Here is a 17,190-nt window from a genome sequence, read left to right as displayed (position 1 = left end):
GGCGGTCGCGTTCTCGCTTCCCGAGCACCGGGTCCCGGGTTTGATTCACGGCGGGGTCAGGGATTTTCACCTGCCTCGAGATGACTAGGTGTTTGTGTAGTCCTTATCGTTTCATCATCATTCATGAAAGTGGCGAGACTGGGCTGAGCGAAGGTTGGGAATTCGTACGGGTGCTGATAACCGCGCAGTTGAGTGCCCCACAATCCGAAACATCATCATCATCATCATCATCATCATCATCACGCATCTCAGGATTTGTGATGTTATATCTCGTGAGCTATGCGTCGCACAAAGATATAATTTTGCAGATTCATTCAGTGGTATATGTGTTGCAAATAGAGTTGGTAATAAAGAAGCAGTAAATTAAAACGTAATACCTCGTGCTGATTTTCACTGCACGAATAGTAAAAATGTAGTAAGCAATAAAGTCTTTTCCTTTAATTATTTTTTAGGTGTGCCAGCAAGAAGTAGTTTCCGAAACCTTTTATAGCCGCGCGGGGTAGCCGCGTGGTCTGAGACGCCTTGCCACGGTCCGCGCGGCTCCCCTCCCCTAAGTTCGAGTCCTCTCTCGTGGATGGGTGTGAGTGTTGTCCTTGGCGTAAGATAGTTTGAGGAAGTAGTTTGTCAGCTTAGGGACCGATAACCTCAGCAGTTTGGTCCCATAGTATCTTAGCACACATTTCCAAACCTTTTATGTTTATGTAAGGGCCTGAACTGAAACCCTTAAGGTTGCAGAATGGCATAGTGTGTAGCATGGTGGTGAAGGCCAGTTAGCACTCTATGCAGTAATGAGGGATCATTAGTAAAGCAGTCCGTCTTCAGGCCACAAGTGGCCCATCGGGACCATCCGACCGCCGTGTCATCATCAGCTGAGGACGCGGATAGGAGGCTCGTGTGGTCAGCACACTGCTCTCCCAGTCGATATGGTGGTTTTCTTTGACCGGAGACGCTACTATTCGGTCGAGTAGCTCCTCAATTGGCATCACGAGGCTGAGTGCACCCAGAAAAATGGCAACAGTGCATGGCGGCCTGGGCGGTCACCCATCCAAGTGCCGGCCACTCCCGACAGCGCTTAACTTCGGTGATCTGACGGAAACCGGTGTATCCACTGCGCCAAGGCCTTTGCCATAACATTAGTAAGCTCGTTTATTGTATTTAAGTGTTACAGTTGAATCATTTTCTCTGCAGCAGCAGCAAGGAAGGCCATGGAGACACCGCTCACAGTGGATCACCCTGACGTGCATCTTCAACAGTCTATCCAATCCATTCGGCGGAGCCACTCACACAACACCATGTTGTTGTGCAGGGCAGCAGATGGTTCAAAAATGGCTCTGAGCTCTATGAGAGGTCATCAGTCCCCTAGAACTACTTAAACCTAACTAACCTAAGGACAGCACAATCATCCATGCCCGAGGCAGGATTCTAACCTGCGACCGTAGCGATCGCGCAGTTGCAGACTGAAGCGCCTACAACCGCTCGGCCACTCAGGCCGGCTGCAGCAGCTGGTAGGTGTGGCTTCGACCACCAGATCGTCGATTGCTTTTTACTAGGGAACTTTCCTGGGCATAGAAAGGGTGTGCCCAAGGAAACTCCAGCAGCATTGAGCGGGATGTAAATGGTAGTGCACAATTATGGCTTGGCCTCTCCACCAGAGGTAGGCCATGGACGCTGGTGCCTGCTCACACATGAAAATCGAGGGCCGTAGCCTTTATTGCATCTCCAACGATAGGTAGACAGTGTGCTAAAAGGCATTAGTTTTACTCTCAGCAAGCTGTAGGCGGCATTCCCAAAGACACCACATCGGCAGATATGTTGGCAGCTCACAGTGACAGGTTCGGATGGTCAGGCGAGCAGGAATCTCGAAAGTAGAAGTCACCTGATGAGTGGTACGTAGTACGCTACAGGGTCGCCAGTGGTAGGTAGCATGTTACAGGGTGGCCATTGTGGCTGGCTCACTAACTGAATGGAATCTGGGCTTGGAGTATTTATTGCTGTCAGTCTGAGGCGATGACATCATGTCTTGCCGAAGTTGAATGTTTTCATTCTCTGGGCCGATCAGCATTCTTCACCGCATCTGTGTGTCACAACAGTAGCTTTCAGGGCTTCAGCATGGTGCTTCTCTGACAGGTCGGCATGGTGGCAGATGTTCTTCTGGAATACTTACTCTTTATTGCAGCATCATGCTGTGCTGTTATAGCCCTCCCCAGTGCGTACATGTTGCTAAATTATGAATTCATACTCTTGTCATTTGAATGAGGTGAAGCTGTATGTGGTGAGCGTACTATAAGACCTTCAGTACACACCAACAGATTATTTGACTTGTCGCTCTAACGAAGTAGGCGAGTGTCAGCAATATGTCTCGTGGTCTTATCGTGGCGTGTTTATCTTCTGCCGTTAGGTCAGACGATAGAAATGCCACTTGCACGCTTAGAGTAGCAGATTGACGGTGACCAATGTGATTAATTTTCACACACATTTATTAAAATAATAACAAGCATCAAAATTACTTAACTTGGTTCTGGATGCTACACTCCTGGAAATGGGAAAAAGAACGCATTGACACCGGTGTGTCAGACCCACCATACTTGCTCCGGACACTGCGAGAGGGCTGTACAAGCAATGATCACACGCACGGCACAGCGGACACACCAGGAACCGCGGTGTTGGCCGTCGAATGGCGCTAGCTGCGCAGCATTTGTGCACCGCCGCCGTCAGTGTCAGCCAGTTTGCCGTGCCATACGGAGCTCCATCGCAGTCTTTAACACTGGTAGCATGCCGCGACAGCGTGGACGTGAACCGTATGTGCAGTTGACGGACTTTGAGCGAGGGCGTATAGTGGGCATGCGGGAGGCCGGGTGGACGTACCGCCGAATTGCTCAACACGTGGGGCGTGAGGTCTCCACAGTACATCGATGTTGCCGCCAGTGGTCGGCGGAAGGTGCACGTGCCCGTCGACCTGAGACCGGACCGCAGCGACGCACGGATGCACGCCAAGACCGTAGGATCCTACGCAGTGCCGTAGGGGACCGCACCGCCACTTCCCAGCAAATTAGGGACACTGTTGCTCCTGGGGTATCGGCGAGGACCATTCGCAACCTTCTCCATGAAGCTGGGCTACGGTCCCGCACACCGTTAGGCCGTCTTCCGCTCACGCCCCAACGTCGTGCAGCCCGCCTCCAGTGGTGTCGCGACAGGCGTGAATGGAGGGACGAATGGAGACGTGTCGTCTTCAGCGATGAGAGTCGCTTCTGCCTTGGTGCCAATGATGGTCATATGCGTGTTTGGCGCCGTGCAGGTGAGCGCCACAATCAGGACTGCATACGACCGAGGCACACAGGGCCAACAGGGCCAACACCCGGCATCATGGTGTGGGGAGCGATCTCCTACACTGGCCGTACACCACTGGTGATCGTCGAGGGGACACTGAATAGTGCACGGTACATCCAAACCGTCATCGAACCCATCGTTCTACCATTCCTAGACCGGCAAGGGAACTTGCTGTTCCAACAGGACAATGCACGTCCGCATGTATCCCGTGCCACCCAACGTGCTCTAGAAGGTGTAAGTCAACTACCCTGGCCAGCAAGATCTCCGGATCTGTCCCCCATTGAGCATGTTTGGGACTGGATGAAGCGTCGTCTCACGCGGTCTGCACGTCCAGCACGAACGCTGGTCCAACTGAGGCGCCAGGTGGAAATGGCATGGCAAGCCGTTCCACAGGACTACATCCAGCATCTCTACGATCGTCTCCATGGGAGAATAGCAGCCTGCATTGCTGCGAAAGGTGGATATACACTGTACTAGTGCTGACATTGTGCATGCTCTGTTGCCTGTGTCTATGTGCCTGTGGTTCTGTCAGTGTGATCATGTGATGTATCTGACCCCAGGAACGTGTCAATAAAGTTTCCCCTTCCTGGGACAATGAATTCACGGTGTTCTTATTTCAATTTCCAGGAGTGTATTTACAATTGACAATCTGAAGTTCCTTTGGTATTGGTACGTTAATCTTATTCTCACATATATATCTGATACTTGACATATATATTATTTATCTTCATGGCTATATACAGGAATATGGTAATCATATTAGGCGCAGACTGAAACTTGACTATAGACTGGTACAGACAAATGTAGAACTCGTACAGGCTGGTACAAACTAATGCAGACTGGTACAGACTGATGCAGACAAATGCAGACTGACTAATCGGAGGTCTGTACACTCGTTGTAATACCTCGCGCGTTCAGGTATCACTGTGCGAGTGTGATCCGCGAGGAGAAAAGGTTCTACGTTAGCAGCAATCTCATTGGCTGCGTTACATATTAATACGCGGATCGGCGGAAGCAGAATTCGGTCCGTCTATAAGGCAGCGCCATCTCGTAGTGCGGAGACGGACGAGCGCTGCGCCTGCGCTGTTGTGCTTAGCGGGGCGCGCTCTAGTGGCAAAGTTGTGTACGCGCAGACTATGCTGAACTATGTACACGACACAGTAGCTTCTGAGATATGCCACATTATTTGCACTACCTGCTGTGCGCGTGTTTGTGGTTCTGGTGGCTACACGTTACACTGGCCTGGCCTGGTTTGACTCGGTGTAGTGCTGGCAAAATTTCGCATTTGCCCATGATAACTTTTTACAGCACAACATGTCTAAATTTTAATGGGTAGACAGCAATTGAAATATTTGCATTTGATCAATAGTTATATGAATTACGTCTTGTCTTCTTCCTCTTCTTATTTTTATTCTTGTTCTATTTTTGGGGTTTCACTCTAGGAGTTAGCTGTTTTTAACCCCATATGCTTCTTTCGATCCAGATAGCTGTTCCTACATACTCTGTTTGCATTGCTTCCTCTTTGTTTCTCCCATCTTAGCGCTACCCTTCCTCTTGTCCTATTCTTCTGGGCTGTTCCCCATTAAAAATCTTCCTTGGCCACCTATGGTTGGGCATTCTCTGTACTTGCCATATATCACTGAAGCGCTCTGTTATCCATAGTTTTTTTATGGAGCGCATCATGTCCATTGGCCTCCATATCTCCTCATTTCGTATCCTGTCTTGCCTCGTTAATTGCATGTAGACAGTTTCCACTGTTCTAATGTTCTCTCTAACTTTCCTTGCATGAGGCTACATCTTAACTCCACATAGAACTGCTTAATCCACCATGCTGTGAAATTTTCATTTGTTAGCGTCCTGCCAAATATTATTATTCCATATTATCCCATTAACGGTTTAGTAGCTCCCTCTGTTATTCTCGAACTTAACTGCCTTTTCACTCGTACCAGAGTTATCTATTATTGTTCCCAAATACTTGTAGCTTCTGCAGGATTTTATTTCTCCTTCCTCCCTGTCAACTTTCACGAAATTCTGCCCAATGCACATACACTCTGTCTCTTGCCCAAATTTATTCCCTAATCCCATTTACTGTACTCCTCCTTAAGCTTTCTCATCATGTATTCCGTATTCTCTTCATCTTGAAATACTGAAAGTCAAAATTTTTGTTCTCCTGGGTGTCTTTAGATAGGGAACCTGCAGCTGGGACGAATGGTTGTTTTAGTCGATTAGTAATGTAAATTATCTTGCAGGGTACTTGTTAGGTGACAGGATTCTTTCGTAGAAACATCACTGTGGTCGGGAATATTTTCGGCGTGTAGTGTAGCTGAATTTTGCGGAATAGGCTAGGAAACAAATACGTTTCACCGGCGATAAAGAAAATATGGATTATATATATCATAGTTATCGGCTAATGAAAATCACGTTCGTTTAGAGCCAGCCATCGGTTGTCGTTAGCGGTGAGGTTAAACTGGGGCCAAACAGCGAGGCACGGATGGGCAGACTAATTTCGCGATATATATTCGGCACATAGCGTGGTGCTCCTGTGTGCCGTTATATTTTACGTTGCTAACGCGCACCATCCCTCCCCAACGGTATTTTATTTATTGCTCCGAAAAGCTCCAGTTGAAATCTTTCTACGCAGCGTGCATTGCGCTGCCACATCCACCCCCTGGTTCGCTCGTGACGTATTTTCTGTATTTCGTAAATCACATCACGCTGTGTGGCGCGAGTACGGCCAGTCTCTCGTATCATTCATTCAAGCGCCCCGTATTCTCCAGTTGGCAGTTGGTGCACGCTTCGGTAATCCGTTTAGCATGAGAGCGCTCTTTGTTCTTTTCGAAGAAAGAGATCATAGTAACTTCTTAAAATCGTTACGGGACCTTTACGATTGGAAACGTTATGGTTATTTATTTATTTCCGCACTTTCAGGCCCTCCATTACAGTTAACCAGACAGCGTTACGGGTCAACATTAGAATACTCATGCTGTTGTGCTCTTCAGTCGGAAGATAGGGAAGACGCATCTCTTCACGTTAATGAGTCACAATCAGTGATCTCTATACCACCTGGATGTTCAGCTATCTGATGGTGCCAGCCATAGATGCTCATATTACGTTTCTTGCCAAACTACAACCTGGCTGCTAGGAAATGTCACTACAACACTATAAGAAAATACTTTTCAATTCCGCTCCCTCGTCAGCCTATTACATCACATATGGACAGAAAGTTCAAAACAAGAAATCAGTCTGCAATTCTTTGTCCCATGCAGACCGATGGAAATTTGTTTGCCAAACTACAATATGGCGGACGATGGGAAGTACGTGTATTTGCAGACACGCTGCAGTTCTTTAGTCAGAGACCGTACTTCTACATCCAGGTTGTATAGAGATCACTGGTCACAACCCTCTATATCTCTGCATACCTACAGCAAACCACTTCCATCTGAACCCGATTACCGAGGTAGGTGGCGCAGTGGTTAGCATACTGAACTCGCATTCGGGAGGACGACGGTTTAAACCTGCTTCCGGCCATGCAGATTTAGGTTTAGTTGATTTCCCTAGCCGGCCATTGTGGCCGAGCGCTTCTAGGCGCTTCAGTCCACCCGGCTGCTACGGTCGCAGGTTGGAATCCTGCCTGGGACATGGATGTGTGTGATGTCCTTAGGTTAGTTAGGTTTAAGTAGTTCTAAGTTCTAGGGGACTGATGACCTCAGATGTTAAGTCCCATAGTGCTTACGAGGGAACCTCCCCGTCCCACCCCCCTCAGATTTAGTTACAAGTTGGCACAGTGGATAGGCCTTGAAAAACTGAACACAGATCAATCGAGAAAACAGGAAGAAGTTGTGTGGCGCTATGAAAAAAATAAGCAAAATATACAAATTGAGTAGTCCATGCGCAAGATAGGCAACATCAAAGAGAGTGTGAGCTCAGGACCGCCGTGGTCCCGTGGTTAGCGTGAGCAGCTGCGGAACGAGAGGTCCTTGGTTCAAGTCTTCCCTCCAGTGAAAAGTTTACTTTCTTTATTTTCAGACAATTATGATCTGTCCGTTCGTTCATTGACGTCTGTGTTGAATGTAATAAGTTTAGTGTCTGTGTTTTGCGACCGCACCGCAAAACCGTGGGATTAGTAGACGAAAGGAATACATCTCACGTATTTCATGCACTCTGGTCCAAAGTAGCGAACAGTCAACTGCCAGCCAGGGAGCCTCGTTAGCAGGAATACTCTCTCTTCCGCGCGCTGTGTTTCGATGTTTGTTTCGGTGTAGCTTCCCCATAGTACTGCGCAGTTACCTCGCACCGGACGGACGAAAGGAGAGATAATAATTGTCTGAAAATTAAAAATTAAACTTTTCACTCAAGGAAAGACTTGAACCAATGACCTCTCGTTCCGCAGCTGCTCACGCTATCCACGGGACCACAGCGCTCCTTACCTCATACTCTCCTTGATGTTGCCTATCTTGCGCATGGACTACTCAGTTTGTGTATTTTGCTTATTTTTTCATAGTTGGCTCTGAGCACTATGGGACTTAACATCTGTGGTCATCAGTCCCCTAGAACTTAGAACTACTTAAACCTAACTAACCTAAGGACATCACACACATCCATGCCCGAGGCAGGATTCGAACCTGCGACCGTAGCGGACACGCGGTTCCACACTGAAGCTCCTAGAACCGCACGGCCACACCGGCCGGCCTTTTTCATAGTTCCACACAACTTCTTCCTGTTTTCTCGATTGACCTGTGTTCAGTTTTTCAGCACCTTTCCACTGTGCCAACTTAAAGCTAAATCTGAGGGGGGCTGCGATGGGGAGGTTCCCTTGTTAGAGCTATTTGAACCATTTTTTGATTTCCCTAAATCACTCCAGGGAAATGCCAGGGCAGTTCCTTTGAAAGGTCACGGCCCACTTGCTTTCCCATCATTGCCACAATCACGGCTTGTGCTCCGTCTCTAATGACCTCGATGTCGACGGGACGCTGAACCCAATCTTCCTTCCTTGACATTTTTTGCCAGGCAGTGTCTAACACAACTGTCACCAAGTCTGATGGCGACGCGGTTTGTTCGAGGTGATGAGTAGAACTGCGTGACCAGCCGTTGCAGTAGCGTTTTGCGGAATGGCGTCTGCAGGCGGGGGCGCCGAGGACTGCCGCGCGGTGTGGTGCGGCTGGCGCGGCATTCCCCGCTGATGAGGGCAGTTAGCTGCCGTGGCCGGCCATATGTCGCGACCACCCCTGTCGCCACCCCTAACCCCTGCCCCTGGCGGCAGTGTTTGCGCGGGCTGTGTTTTAAATTTAAAAGAGCACGGCTGACTGATTTACGCCCGGCCTGGCGTCCTGTTTTGATGCGGCGTGCGCCCGTTCTGTGTTGTGGTCCACGGTCCCCTCCCCCCTAAACAGGGGAGGGGAGAGCAGAGCTGCCAGGCGATGGATGACATCCAGCCGGGCTGGCAGAAACGCATCTGCCTGTCACCAAGTCACACGGGACGGCTGTGACGTATTCCTTGTTTGTTTGGGTTGATTTTTGTTTCTCCTCGTGCGATGGGACAGGTCGCACAGGAATCAATGTGAAGAGTGTGTGTGTGTGTGTGTGTGTGTGTGTGTGTGTGTGTGTGTGTGTGTGTGTGTGTGTGTGTGGAAGCTGGGGAGTGTGCACGCACATAGAAAAAGACCAGGGAAATTGTTGCTGATCACTGCACACCTTCTACACGGTGGTCAAACTGAGGAGCGATGAAAATGTTTGCACACATTGACAGTAAATAAACACAGTATTTGGAAACAAAAGAAAAATTCGGAGTAGGAATTAAAATCCATGGGGAAGAAATAAAGACTCTGAGGTTCGCCGATGACATTGTAATTCTGTCAGAGACAGCAAAGGACTTGGAAGAGGAGTTGAACGGAATGGACAGTGTCTTGAAAGGAGGATGTACGATGAACATCAAAAAAAGCAAAGCGATGATAATGGAATGTAGTCGAATTAGATTAGGAAATGAGACGCTTAGAGTAGTAAATGAGTTTTGCAATTTCGGGAGCAAGATAACTCATGATGGTCGAAGAAGAGAGGATATAAAATGTAGACTGGCAATGGCAAGGAAAGCGTTTCTGAAGAAGAGAAATTTGTTAACATCGAGTATAGATTTAATTGTCAGGAAGTCGTTTCTGAAAGTATTTGTATGGAGTGTAGCCATGTATGGAAGTGAAACATGGACGATAAATAGTTTAGACAAGAAGAGAATAGAAGCTTTCGAAATGTGGTGCTGCAGAAGAATGCTGAAGATTAGGTGGGTAGATCGCTTAACTAATGAGGAGGTATTGAATAGAATTGGGGAAAAGAGAAATTTGTGGCACAACTTGAAGAAGGGATCGGTTGGTAGGACATGTTCTGAGGCATCAAGGGATCACCAATTTAGTATTGGAAGGCAGCGTGTAGGGTAAAAATCGTAGAGGGAGACCAAGAGGTGAATACACTAAACAGATTCAGAAGGATGCAGGTTGCAGTAGGTACTGGGATAGTACAGGATAGACTAGCATGGAGAGCTGCATCAAACCACTCTCAGGACTGAAGACGGCCACAACAACAACATCTCATCAATACCTTCCGTGCAGCTGTCGGTGGACATTCACCTTTTTCTTAACCGCAATTGTAGGACCACATCCAAAACCACGGGAAACATTGTCGCACCGTAACACGAACTCCTGTCTATATCGCTGTTGACACTACACATGATTTTTTTTAAATATAGGATGGGACCCCTCCACGCCCACACCAACGTGGTGAACAAACCAAAAGTTCTACTGTCACCTCCGTATAACATGTTAGTTTTTGAATCAGGAGTCACAGGATGCGGGCTGTGATGTTATTCATGCGTCCGGGTAAGATTACTCATTAACATGTTCCATCAGGAGATAGAAAGTGGACGAAAGCAATCGAAGGGTAGCGGTTGTAAGGGCAGAGGAAAAAAAGTGCCAAGGCAAGAGCCAAGGGAAAAAAACCTCTGCGACAGTAGGACGGGTAGTGAGGGCAGTAGCGGCTTGCTATCTGCGACAGTGCATGCAAGGTGTGGTTGTGTTAGTGCGAGGTATCGTGCATCGTTACCTTTGTCGTTGCGGAAGCTCGTTGCGGGGCTTGCTAAAATTGCTGCGTCCCTGCAAGATTGTTATACATTAGTGGGCGATCTGTCATAGATCGGCTCACAGACAGTGTAGGGAGTGTGTGTGGCTGGTTTGCGTGCTGTGTACAGTACGGTTTCCCTGCGGTTGCCTGTTTTTCGGCTGGTCGAACATCTGGGGTTACCAGTAGTAGCTGTGTTGCAGGGGCTCGCCAGTACTGTCGTGTTGGCGTGCTATGGACCATAGATGTTTAGTTCCTGGCCAGTAGTGTCTTTTGTCTGTTATGCTTCCATCTATGGTTGTGGTCGTAATTACCCAGAGAAAGGATAAACGGGTTGCGCGAGTGTCTCGTGTTATTGTACAGTCGAGTGGAGAGTTTTTGGAATACCTGCAACGATAGTATCTAGCCGGTATTCCCGGTGAAGGTCCGCGATGCGTGTGTAGAGCGGAGCGTTGCTTATGATTCTGAGTACTTTGTTCTGTATGAGCTGCAGACGGCGCAGGCGAGTGGACGCAGCGTATCCCCAGACAGGGGCTGCGTACGTCATCAGGGGTCTAATAAGTGTCATGTACATGGACCTAGACACCCTCCTATTCAGTGTGCTACGCCTGTTAAGCATAGTTGTTTGAGCCTCGCGTTAGCTTTGTTGGTCGCGTGTTGAATGTGGTCCCCCCAGAGTAGTTTCCTGTCCAGCCAGACACCGAGGTATTTGACCTTCTCGCGGAAACGTATTGGGCGTGTGTGTAGTGTTACTGGGTTGCAGTGCTGATGTTTGCGCAGTTGCTTCGGTCTTCTAGTGAACAGAACGGCCTCGCACTTGTTGACGTTTACTCTAACACGCCATTTCACCAGCCAAGGCTCCGCCGTTCTGAGTGCAGTCTGTATTCGTGAATTAATGTTAGACGGCTTCCAATCTTGCGCAAGGATGGCGGTGTCATCCGCGTAGATTGCTGCCGTCGTACTGCACGTGAGAGAAGGTAAAGCCCCTAGGCTTTCGGCAGACTCAAATCCTTCCGTCGGACTGTCACACGGCGCAGCGTGACTCATCACTGTACATCACTCGTTTCCAGTCATCCGTCACTCTTTACACCACCTCAAGCGTCGCTTAGCGCTGGTCGTGTCTCGATTCATCTCCGAAGAATGGATGCATCTGCATAACACAAACACACTCTCTGATCAAACGTGTCGTGACACACAGTATCTAATACAGAATTGACCACTACATGTGACGATAGTCGAGCCGCCAGTGTATTGTGAAGGGCGGCTATTTCAGAAGGAATTATAGTGCATAAAAACCAAAATTTTTAAAATTTTTATAATCTGCCTCTCAACTTCACAACACACCTCGAGCTGTCCACGTGAACACCACTCAGCTACCCGTGCATGAAAGGGCTGAGTGCGCGGCGCCGCTGCATCCACGGCCCGGTCAGAGGGAACCAATAGTGTGCGAGGGATGTATCACGTGAGGCCCTGGTGCGATCAGCAAAGAGACGCAGCCACTTCTTTGCTGGCTCCCTAACTGAGCAGACGCAACTACCCTCGTCTCCCCTCTCAGCCCCCCCCCCCCTCCCCCCTGTCTCAGCACCTATGAAATGGCGGCGTCCTCATGATGACACTGTACATCGAGCCTGAATAAATTTTCATTGTGGTTTAACCTGACATTTTGCTTAAAAATGAAGGCATGTCCCAACTTCGCCTGTCCGCTCCTGACCGTCTTGAACAATCTAAAAGGAGGCGAAGAATACATCAGTATATGCGCAGTAACGGCAGAAACGGACGATCAGGAGAAGTCAGTGACTTTGTTATCACCCGAGATCCAAAACCTTTCCTAAGCTGCGCAAGTCGGCTGCTGGTGATATGATTTTATCCAAATCACGCTCCGCAAGGCACCTAATGCTGTGTGGCGGAGGGTACTTGCGGTACCATTATCTGAGCCCTCCAACCCTGTTCCGCTCGCGAATAGTGCGTGGGAAGAATTGACTGTCGGTAAGCCTCTGTATTGGCTCTAATTTGTCGAAATATCTCCTCGTGGTCAATACAAGAGATGTATGTGGGGGAAAGTAATACGTTGTCCGACTCCTCCTGAAAAGTGCTGCCCCAAAATTTCAATAGTGTCTCCGTGATGTACAACGCCTCTCTTGTAACGTCTGCCAGTGAAGTTTGTTTAGTATCTCCGTAACGCTCTCTCGCCACGATCCCGTGACGAAACGCGCCGCTCTTCTTTGGATCTTCTCTATCTCCAAAAAATGGTTTAAATGGCTCTAAGCACTACGGGACTTAACATCTGAGGTCATCAGTCCCCATCCATGCCCGAGGCAGGATTCGAACCTGCGACCGTAGCAGCAGCGCGGTTCCGGATTGAAGCGCCTAGAACCGCTCGGGCAAAGCGGCGGGCTACCCTATCAGTCCTACCTGATACGGATCCCAGACAGATGAACAATACTGAAGAATCGGGCGAACAAGCGCCTTATACGCCACTTCTTTCGTGGAAGAGTCAAATTTTCTTAAGATTCTTCCGATGAATCTGAGTCTGGTGTCTGCTTTTCCCACTATCTGTTTCATGTGGTCATTCCACTTAAGGTCGCTCTGGATAGGTACGCCTAGATATTTTACGGCAGACACTGTCTCCAGCTGTTTGTCATCAATAGTGTAAGCTGTACAGTAGTGGATCTGTTTTCCTATGTATGTGCAATATGTTACATTTATTTACTTTTAGGGTCAACTGCCAGAGCCTGCACCAATCATGAGTTCCCTGCTGGTCGTTCTGCAAAATCTTACTATCTTCTGGCGTTGCTACTTTGGCATAAACAACTGCATCATCTGCGAATAGCCTTAAAGAACATCCGACGCTTTCTACTAGATCATTTATACATATTGTAAACAGCAACGGTCTTATCACACTTCCATGTGGTACTCCGGATATTACCTTTACATAAGTCGATTTAGTTCCGTTAAGAGCGACGTGTTGAGTTCTATCTGTAAGAAAGTCTTGAATCCAATTGCAAGTCTGCTCCGATACTCCGTAAGCTCGTACTTTTTTTCATGAAACGGCAACGTGGGACGGTGTCAAATTCCTTACTGAAGTGAAATCGCGAAGGGTCAACCTCAGCTGAACCAAGACAAGCAACATCTCATGTAATGATAGAGAGGGACCGGAGAGTACTGCGGACGGAAATCAGCGGAAGCGATGACTCGTTGGTTCGCATTCCAGCATTCCAGTTAGCACAATGACTGTGCGTAGGGAGTTAAAAACAATGGTGTACAGCACTACCTGTTAATTATTTATTTCTAATTTATGCTACGAGTCACTTTTTATTTTATGTTTAATCTAACCTAATATAACGCGTTTCGAACATGTTCTGTACATCTTCAGGCGTTTATACATACGTACATACAGACATACTTACGGAGAAATGTTACTGAAAAATAGTCTTAAACTAGATTAATCTAGAACTCTTTGTCCATTGTTTGTTACTATAGCATTTGGCATTTCGGGAGTGGTGGGGTGGGGGTGTGGGGGGGGGGGGGGGGGGGGGGAGCTGGGCGGCAGTGGATGGCTAGAAATCGAAATCAGTGATGTCTTCTGCTGGTTTTCTTCCTTGTGGTTGACTATGCATATCACAGCCTGTATAGGATGCAGATAAATTTGCATCAGGTATGTGTTACGAAAATAGTGTGACAGGCTTTTATATGACAGTTGATCACTTACGATTTCATCATCTTGCTGCTTCACTTGCATCACTGGTGTAATGGCGGGGCTGTAGATTAACATTACACCATTGCACATTGTATTTAGCTCCTGCTAAGCCACAGATTTCTGTAGCCAGCGCTAAGCGACGCCTCAGGTGGTGTAAAGAGCGGCGGCAGTGGACAGTGGATGACTGGAAACGAGTGATTTAGAATGACGAATCACTCCATACCCCGTGGAATGCCGACGGAAGGGTCTGAGTTGGCGAAAGCCTTTAGAACGTTACCTCCTTTCCTGTGTAGTGGCAACAGCGAAGTAGACAGGAGTTCGTGTTACGGTGTGGCAGTGGTTCAAATGGTTTAAATGCCTCTGAGCACTATGGGACTTAACTTCTGAGGTCATCAGTCCCCTAGGACTTAGAACTACTTAAACCTAACTAACCTAAAGACATCACACACATCCATGCCCGAGGCAGGATTCGACCTTGCGACCGAGGCGGTCGCGCGGTTCCAGACTGTAGCGCCTCGAACCGCTCGGACACTCCGGCCGGCGGTGTGGCAGTGTTTTCCGTGGTTTAGGGAGTGGTACCATACTTACGGTTAAGAAAACGCTGAATGTCCACTGACAGGTGTCCGAATTGTTTTTATGAGACACTGTAGACCAACATTTTCATTGAAACTTCCTGGCAGATTAAAACTGTGTGCCGGACCGAGACTCGAACTCGGGACTTTTGCCTTTCGCGGGCAAGTGCTCTGCCAAGTGAGCTACCCAAGCACGATTCACGTCCCGTCCTCACAGCTTGGAAGGTAAGAAACGAGGTACTGGCAGAAGTGAAGCTGTGAGGACGGGGCGTGAGTCGTGCTTGGGTAGCTCAGTTGGTAGAGCACTTGCCCGCGAAAGGCAAGGGTCCCGAGTTCGAGTCTCGGTCCGGCACACAGTTTTAATCTGCCAGGAACTTTCATATCAGCGCACACTTCGCTGTAGAGTGAAAATTTCATTCCAAAAACATTTTCATTGCTCTCTCAGTTTGGCCTCCTTCCATTTAGAAGCTTAGGTCCCATCGTTGAAGAACAATCTGAATACAGCGAGTCCATAATTAAAGATGCAGTTTCAAAACGCTATAAAAAGACAGCATGTTATTGACGCAAGAGGAAACGTCACCAAACAAACAAACAAAAAATACCAAAATATGGCGCCGCTATAAGCGTCTTAACGTAAATAGGGTCGGTTGAATATGAATCGCAATATGACCTCTACGATTTGAGTCGCACATTACCCCATCCGTAATGTTGAATATACACCTCGCAGAAGTTCGGCAGTCAACAGTTGTGGCACTGATATTTCGGTAAGCCCACCCATCACAGCAACCTAAAAACCGCATAAAAATCAAATTGGCATTGCTTTCTTAATTGTACTGAAGCCAAAAAAGCAATGTAAAAAGGGAAGTTTTAACTGTCCTGATAACAAAAACCGCAAATAAAGCAAAATGGCATCGGTTTCTAAATGTCGTGAGACTGGCTCAACACATGTGCAGTACTGTCCACTGTTTTCTGCCACAAGTTGAAATCAAGAAACAGAATGTTCTATATAACATCGGAGTAGGGTCGGCAGTTGATAACAGTATTTGAATGTTGGCCCCTGTTTTGATCAGAACCAGGGTGGAATCTTCCTACACGTCGGTCAGGAGCCTGATGATGGCGTAGTAAATCGCCGAAACTGGTGGCCAAATAAAACGAGTTTCGAAATTAGAGTGCTGAAAGCTGTTTGAATTGACATCCTGTAGCGAACAGCCGAGTTCCGCAGCCATCTCTGAGAAGATGGACATACCGAAAGATCGGAAACATCCGAGTGTCTCGAGGGTCACGTTCAGAAAGCACTGCGCAATGCGTGCATTCATTTCAGCTACGTCCGTAATTGGAGCACTGAGCACAACATTTTTCAGATAACCCCACAGTCAGAAGTCACACAGATTAAGATGAGGTGATCTGGACGGCCAGGCTGTAGGAAAATGACGGCTGATAATTCTAGCATTTCTGAAACGCCTTCGCAGCAGCAACTTCATTGGCTGTGCAATTTGCGGAGGAGCACCATCTTGCATAATAGTGATCCTATCTACACATCGAGAATGTTGAAAGGTTGGAATGACATTGCTGCCCAAAAGACACACATACCGGCCGGTGTGGCCGTGCGGTTGAAGGCGCTTCAGTCTGGAACCGCGTGACCGCTGCGGTCGCGGGTTCGAGTCCTGCCTCGGGCATGGATGTGTGTGATGTCCTTAGGTTAGTTAGGTTTAAGTAGTTCTAAGTTCTAGGGGACTTATGACCACAGATGTTGAGTTCCATAGGGCTCAGAGCCATTTTTTTAGACACACATATCGTTCACCAGTGACGGTACACGTAACAGGACCCTTAGGATTCATCTCCTCAAAAAAATACGGCCCTACAGTAAACGATGCCTTCAATCCGCACAACACAGTTCAAATGGTTCAAATAGCTCTGAGCACTATGAGATTAACATCTGGGGTCATCAGTCCCCTAGAACCTAGAACTACTTAAACCTAACTAACCTAAGGACATCACACACATCCATACCCGAGGCAGGATTCGAACCTGCGACCGTAGCGGTCACGCGGTTCCAAACTGAAGCGCCTAGAACCGTACGGCCACTCCGGCCGGCGCACAACAATGTTCCCTTTGAAGAATGAAGTGGTACCGGTAAATATGCGTGCGGGTTTTCCATTTCCCTTATCCTTCAATTCTGCGTATTGATATGTCCTTGGAGATGGAAATGGGTTTCGTCTATTAACAGAATATTCCTTGGCCATTAATTGTCCACTTCCATGCGAACAACATATTCCATGCGGCAGTTATGTTTGTCAACTTTTCATCAGATGTGGAATGTGGCCTCATCGGTAAACAAAATGTGGGCCATGACGTGTTCGTTTAGTGCATCCTTCATCAAATCGTAACGCGCAGTTTGACCAGCCGTGTGATTTTCGTGATCTGGTTTTCGAAGCACCTGAATGCAGTACTCTTTTTTTTCTTTGGCGTAAAATGTAAAGTTTTCAAATGCGC

Source organism: Schistocerca americana, chromosome 9 (assembly GCF_021461395.2).
Source record: "Schistocerca americana isolate TAMUIC-IGC-003095 chromosome 9, iqSchAmer2.1, whole genome shotgun sequence".
NCBI classification, from domain to species: Eukaryota; Metazoa; Arthropoda; class Insecta; order Orthoptera; family Acrididae; genus Schistocerca; species Schistocerca americana.
The sequence above is the reverse complement of the archived record's forward strand: the minus strand, read 5'-3'. Positions refer to the sequence as shown.